Source organism: Castor canadensis, chromosome 2 (genome assembly GCF_047511655.1).
Source record: "Castor canadensis chromosome 2, mCasCan1.hap1v2, whole genome shotgun sequence".
NCBI classification, from domain to species: Eukaryota; Metazoa; Chordata; class Mammalia; order Rodentia; family Castoridae; genus Castor; species Castor canadensis.
Window position 1 is genome coordinate 49,384,769 of NC_133387.1, and position 7,011 is coordinate 49,391,779.

Sequence of the window (7,011 nt, forward strand, 5' to 3'; positions counted from 1 at the left end):
CCACCATAATTACCCTCACTCACCCTTTCTTTAAGCCTTCTCCCCTCCCACTGGTATCCACTCCCAAAAAGGACCTGTTTTACCTTCCTGTCATTCATTTTTTTACAGTGTATATTGATAGTTCAAGGGTGGGGGTTCTTCTTGGCCTTTCAGACATGTATATATCAGACTTTAGTCAGATTAATCCCCCTATTACTTACTCTTTCTCCATCACTCTGCTTCCCTATTATTCAACAGTTTGCAGTGCCTTGCATTATATTAACTTCATACATAGATGCAAGGAATGTTTCAACATTTTTCACTCTCTAACATTCTCTTTCCTTCTCCTGCCTCCTGTAGTCTCCTCAGACAGACCTACTAACATAATCATGGTTTTTTTGTGTGATCATGATCATAAATGTATTTATATGTACATTTATCTTACATGTCTAGCTTCCACATATGAGGGAAAACATGCCACCTTTGAACTTTAGCCTGGCTTACTTCACTTAACATGATGGTATCCAGTTCCATCCATTAACCTGCAAACAACATAATTTCATTCTTCTTTATGGCTGAATAAAATTCCATTGTGTAAGGGATCACCGGTTTCTAGGTCCCCCTACATTCCCCAGTATGCAGTCTTTCTCTTCTCTTTTCTCCAACTAAATTCTGTACAAATAAAATCTTTCTGACCTCTGAAAAAAAAATCCCATTGTGTATATATACATCACATTTTCTTAATCCATTCATCAGCCGTGGGGCATCTGGGCTGTTTCCAAAGCTTGGTGATTGTGAATAATACTGCAATAAACAGGGTATGCAAGTGGCTCATATTCCTTAAGGTATATGCCCAGGAATGTCAAACTATTAACTTTTGATTCGTACTTTCATTACAATTTTTCTTGGAGAAGGGGAAAACAAACTGTAGCAAGACAAATTATGTTATATAAAACATACCTCTACCTCTATTCTACCTCCACCTCCACCTCACCTCCACCTCTACTAGAGAGTTCCTTGAAGATTTTTCAACTACTAAGAACTCCTTCTAAAACAGAGATCAGGGACTGAGGGATGGATCAAGTGATTGAGAGCTTAAGAGAGAGGCCCTGGGGTCAATTGCCAATACTACAAAAAAAATCAGAATGCAAAATTTTGTCCATACATTCAACTTTTAGTTATGACATAGCATTATCATAAAAATGATATATAGTGATATGTACCAGACAGATACAATTTCTCTGTCTAGATTAGGAAAATAATGTAATATATTTCTAATATTTCCTGACAGAGTCAATAATAAATAAGTAGAAAAAATTTCCATCCAGCCCAGAAATCAATTATTAGTTGCTATAGCCTTCTGATGAATTAAGCTATTTTCTGAAGTTACCTGATTTCTAAGAAGTCTAAAAGGAAGACACCTGGTCTCCATTGACTTCTGGCTCCCATAATTTTCTTGGCCAATTTATAGACAACTTAAGAGTAATCATGGCATCTTCTATATTTGTCTTTTTCAATGTATATTATTGTGTATATTTGAGGTTTATAACACAATGTTATGGGACACATTTTGTTCATCAACTGGTTACTATCATGAAGCAAATTAACAAAACATCTTATATAGTAACTTTTTTGTGGCAAGAGCAACTGATATCTATTTACCTAACAAAAATCCCAAATACAAGACAATTTTACTAACTGTAATCTTCATTCTGTATGAGTGTTTATTTCTGCCTCACTGGGCTCAGTCTTCCATTGACTGTATTTCCTACTGTGTGTGCAGAACTTCCTTCAGCAATCAGAAAAGTGGGAACACAGCCCTGGGAGAATGTGAGGGTGATAATGTAGTAATATAAGAAGCTCAAGCCCAAGAGGTAATTTAAGTGCAATCCTGTACCCAAACTACTCCAGGTAATAGAATGTCTCCTTGTGGTCTGCAAAGAAATTCATCAATCCTCAGGGACAGAAGGGTTATATCCTGCCTCAAAGAGGATAGCTATGTCCATCAGAGAAGAAACAAATCCCTCATTAAAAGGCCACCAGGGATTAAACAGGGAATTCTCAAAGGAAAAGGAACAAAAGGCCAGTAAATACATGAAGTGTTCAACTTCCCTGGCTCAAAAAGAGATGCAAATCAAAGCCACACTTAGATTTCATCTCACCCCAGTTAGAATGGCCATAATCAAGGGCAATAACAACAAATACGTGTATGCGTATGTGTGTGTTGTTTTTTCTTTATGTCCATCAAGCATGAAGTTCTAGCATACCTCGATTTTTATTATGAGGGTTAAGAATATTGATTTGAAAGTCCAGTTACAATTGAATTGACTGAGACCATGCCTTGACGGCTATGCTGAGTCACAGCATCCTAAAATTTAAAAAATACCAAATGTATGACAGAACAGTTATGTTAATCATGGGCCAGTCTAGTCATTAGTCCATCGAGATGTCTTATTTAAGGGGAACATGTGGGCAATTTTAGTTGTCATGGCCCTGAAGTAAGAACCAGATGCCAGGTATAGTTTCACTATAGAAACCCCCAATTTTAATGGGCCCGGAGCGAGAAGAGGGATACTTCCCGAGCGGGTTGTTGGTTTCACGGAGGATGGTAGATTAAGAGACCATATTATGGTGATATCCATTTTGAAGAGAATTTTTTTTTACTTAATGTGCTAATGTACGACCAATAAAGTAATGTTTTATGTCCGCTTGTAGGTGACTTTTGGTCATGAATATCCATGTTGACTGCTAGTTTTATGTCATTTAGCATTGTATGTTATGGATGTGCTTGCTTATATGCTTGTCCCGGAAAATTATTATGTATGATTATGCAGTTATGTACTATGTACGATTAACATTTAGGGTACTCAAGCATTATTAATGTGGTATGTAACCTAATGCACGATATACGTAGGTTATTGTAATATGTACATGTTAATGTGCTGTTGGGGGTTTGAGTGGTGTAAAATTGAGTGCAGGGGGTAGTTTAATTGTGAGAATATCAGCTTTGGGTGCTGATGGTGGGACTTTGTTTCCTCCCTGATGTCCTAAGGGGGTATTTCCCCATTGTTGGTTTACAAGACCAAAGTAATAATTTATACTATGAGGACTCTTCATTTAAGTATTTTGTTTTCAATTAGGCTGGCAGTGGGTGTGAGGACAAGAATGATGAAAAAGTATAGGATTGATGCTATTTGACCGATGATAATGAATGGGGGTTCAACAGGTCGTCCGCCGATTCATGTTAGGGCGAGGAGGTCTGCAGTTAGTGCTCAGAATAGTCATTGGCTGATTGGGCGGAATACTAGGCTTCGTTGTTTTGATGTGTGGAGGAGCGGGAAGGCCGCTAGGATTAGGATTGACAGTACTAGGGCTAGAACTCTGCCGAGTTTGTTGGGGATGGATCGTAGGATTGCGTATGTGAATAGGAAGTATCATTCTGGTTTGATATGTGGTGGTGTGTTTAGGGTGTTGGCTGGTGTGTAGTTATCTGGGTCTCCTAACAGGTCTGGTGAGAATAGTACTAGTACTAGGAGAAGGGTGAATAGAAGTAGGAATCCAAAGGAGTCTTTGATAGTAAAGTATGGGTGGAATGGGATTTTGTCGGAGTCTGAATTGATTCCTGATGGGTTGTTTGATCCTGTTTCGTGTAGGAATAGGAGGTGGACTATTGCTAGTGCTGCGATAATAAAGGGTAGGATAAAGTGGAATGCAAAGAATCGGGTTAGGGTGGCTTTATCTACAGAGAAGCCGCCTCAAATTCATTCTACTAGATCGGACCCAATATACGGGATTGCTGAGAGTAGGTTTGTGATTACTGTGGCTCCTTAGAATGATATTTGTCCTCATGGGAGAATGTATAAAGGCGGTGGCTATAACTGTGAATAGTAAGATGATGCTGACATTTCATGTTTCTATGAAGGCGTATGATCCATAGTAAATTCCTTGTCCTACGTGTATGAACAGGCAAATAAAGAACATGGAAGCTCCATTGGCCTGGAGGTATCGGATGATTCAACCATAGTTTACATCTCGGCAGATATGTGCGACTGAAGAGAATGCTGTTGTGGTGTCCGATGTGTAGTGTATTGCTAGAAATAGTCCTGTTGCGATTTGTAGGATTAAGCAAATTCCTAGTAGGGATCCGAAGTTTCATCTGAGATATTGGATGGCGTTGGGAGGTCAATGAATGAGTGGTTAATAATTTTTATTAATGGGTGTGTTTTTCGGACGTTTGTCATTAAGAGTTTCTGTAGTTGAATTACAACGATGATTTTTCATGTCATTAGTCTTGGTTTGAGTCCATGTGCAAATTATGACTTATTCTATGTATTTGTTGAGTGTTATGTTTATGTTGGGTTTTGTGGGGTTTTCTTCTAAGCCTTCTCCTATTTATGGTGGTTTTGGGTTGGTTGTTAGTGGTGGGGTTGGTTGTGGGTTGGCTTTAAGTTTTGGTGGTTCTTTTTTGGGGTTGATGGTGTTTTTGGTTTATTTAGGTGGGATGATAGTGGTGTTTGGTTATACTACGGCTATGGCTATTGAAGATTATCCTGAGACGTGGGGTTCTAATATGGTTATTTGAGGTGCTTTGGTGCTTGGTTTGTTTGTTGAGTTGATTTTTTTGGTCTTATTGGTGAAGAATGATGAGGTGGATGTATTGGGGGGTGTTTATAATACAAGTGATTGGGTTATTTATAGTGGTGAGGGGGTGGAGTATGTCAATAAAGATGTTATGGGTGTTGCGGCTGTTTATAGTTATGGAAGTTGATTAATGGTGTTGACTGGTTGGTCTTTGTTTGTAAGTATTTTTATTGTTCTTGAGATTACTTGTGGTTGTTAGATGATAATTGTTAGTGCTAAGGCTATTGATAGTAGGAAGGATAGAAAGTATAGTTTGATTATTCCTTTTTGGTTGGATACAGTGATAGAGGCTTTAATCTGCATGTTAGCTATCAGTTTGGGTGTGGTTTTTTCTGTTCAGATTATGTCTAGGAGGGTTGATGCTGCTTTTTGACTGAGGGCTAGTGTATTTTTGGGTGAAGTACGGTGTACAATGGTTGGGAAAAATCCAAGTATTGTAGAAAATGATTTGGTGTTGGAGTTTAGGTTTAGTTTTAGGTTGTAGGTTATGTTGTTTAGTTCTATTGCGATAGTGAAACCTAGGATAGTGACTCCTAAGGCTATTAATTTTAGGTATAGGGGTATAGTTAATGTGGGGTTGTTTATGGGGGTGATGTTATTTGAGATAATAAACCCAGCAAAAATGCTTCCTACGAGTAGTCGTTTAATAGAATTTGTAAGTTGTGGGTTGTTTTCATTGATGTTGATGAGTGGGTAGAATCGGGGTTGTCCTAGAAGGGCAAAGAAAATGATTCGTGTGCTGTATACAGCTGTAAGGGAGGTTGCAATGAGTGTAATTAGTAGGGCTCAGGTGTTGGTGTAGACGTGTTGGCAGATTCAATGATAGGTCTTTTGAGTAAAATCCTGTTAGGAAGGGTATGCCTGCAAGTGCTAGGCTTCCTACTGTTAGAGAGGAAGTTGTGAATGGTATTGCTTTGGCTAATCTACCTATTTTGTGGATGTCTTATTCGTCGTTGAGGCTGTGGATGATGGATCCTGAGCATATGAATAATATTGCTTTGAAGAATGCATGGTTGCAGATGTAGAGAAATGATAAGTAGGGTTGGTTAATTCCTAGGGTAACTATCATTAGGCCTAGCTGGCTGGAAGTTGAGAATGCGATGATTTTTTTGATGTCGTTTTGTGTTAAAGCGCAGATTGCTGTGAAGAGGGTTGTGATAGCCCCTAGGCACAGTATAGTTGATATGATTAGTTGATTGGATCCTAGGAGGGGATGGAATCGGATTAGGAGGAAGATTCCTGCCACGACTATTGTGCTTGAGTGGAGTAGGGCTGATACTGGTGTGGGGCCTTCTATGGCTGAGGGAAGTCATGGGTGGAGTCCGAATTGGGCTGATTTTCCAGTAGCAGCTAGTAGTAGGCCTAGTAGGGGGATTGTTGTTATTTTAGGGCCCATGAATAGTTGTTGAAGGTCTCATGAGTTGGAGTAAATTAAGAATCATGCTATTGATAGGATGAATCCAATGTCTCTGATTGGGTTGTATAGGATTGCTTGTAGTGCTGAGGTGTTAGCGTCAGTACGTCTGTATCATCATCCAATGAGGAGGAATGATATAATTCCTACTCCCTCCCATCCAATGAATAGTTGGAATAGGTTATTTGCTGTAACTAGGATTAGTATGGTGATAAGGAAGAATAGTAGGTCTTTAAGGAATTGGTTGATGTTGGGGTCGGAGTGTATGTATCATAGGGAGAATTCTATGATTGACCATGTTACGAATAGGGCTACTGGTACGAATAGTAATGAAAAATAGTCTAGTTTGAGACTGAGTGAGAGTTTTGTGGTGTGGATGGTGAGTCAGTGTCAGTTGGATACGATGGTTTTGTTGCCTAGGTGAATGAATATGATCATGGGGATTGTGCTGGTGATGAATGCTAGTTTTACTGAGGTTTTGGTGTATTCAGGATAGTTTTTGTTTTTGTAAAAGTCTGTTAGTGACATTAGGATGGGGTATATGAGGATGATAAATATTATGATTATGGATGAGGTTAATATGTTTATTACTTTTATTTGGAGTTGCACCAATTTTTTGGTTCCTAAGACCAACGGATAACTACTATCCTTTAAAAGTAAGAAAGCCATATTTTTAGGTATGGTGGCATGAGTTATCAGTTCTTGCATACTTTCTTGGTAAATAAGAAAGTTTTATTTTCTGATTCTAGATTCACAATCTAGTGTTTTTGTTAAACTATATTTACAGAATATTGTGCCGAGAATGATCTTTGGATTTAAAGATAGTAGGAGTAGGAGGAGTAGGTGGAGGAAAACTAGGGAGTTTTCTCATGTGAATGATGGATGAATGTTATTTATGTGATAGGTAGGTTTGCCTCATTGAGTTGTGGTTAGTATGTATAGGGTATATAAGGCTGTGATTAGTGTGTTAGTTGAGG

General features: G+C 38.6%; 1 pseudogene; it reads right to left on the minus strand.

Moving 5' to 3' along the window:
* Positions 1–4,815: 4,815 nt before the first annotated feature.
* LOC109684666 (NADH-ubiquinone oxidoreductase chain 5-like) lies at positions 4,816–6,703 on the minus strand (annotated as a pseudogene).
* Positions 6,704–7,011: the final 308 nt, after the last annotated feature.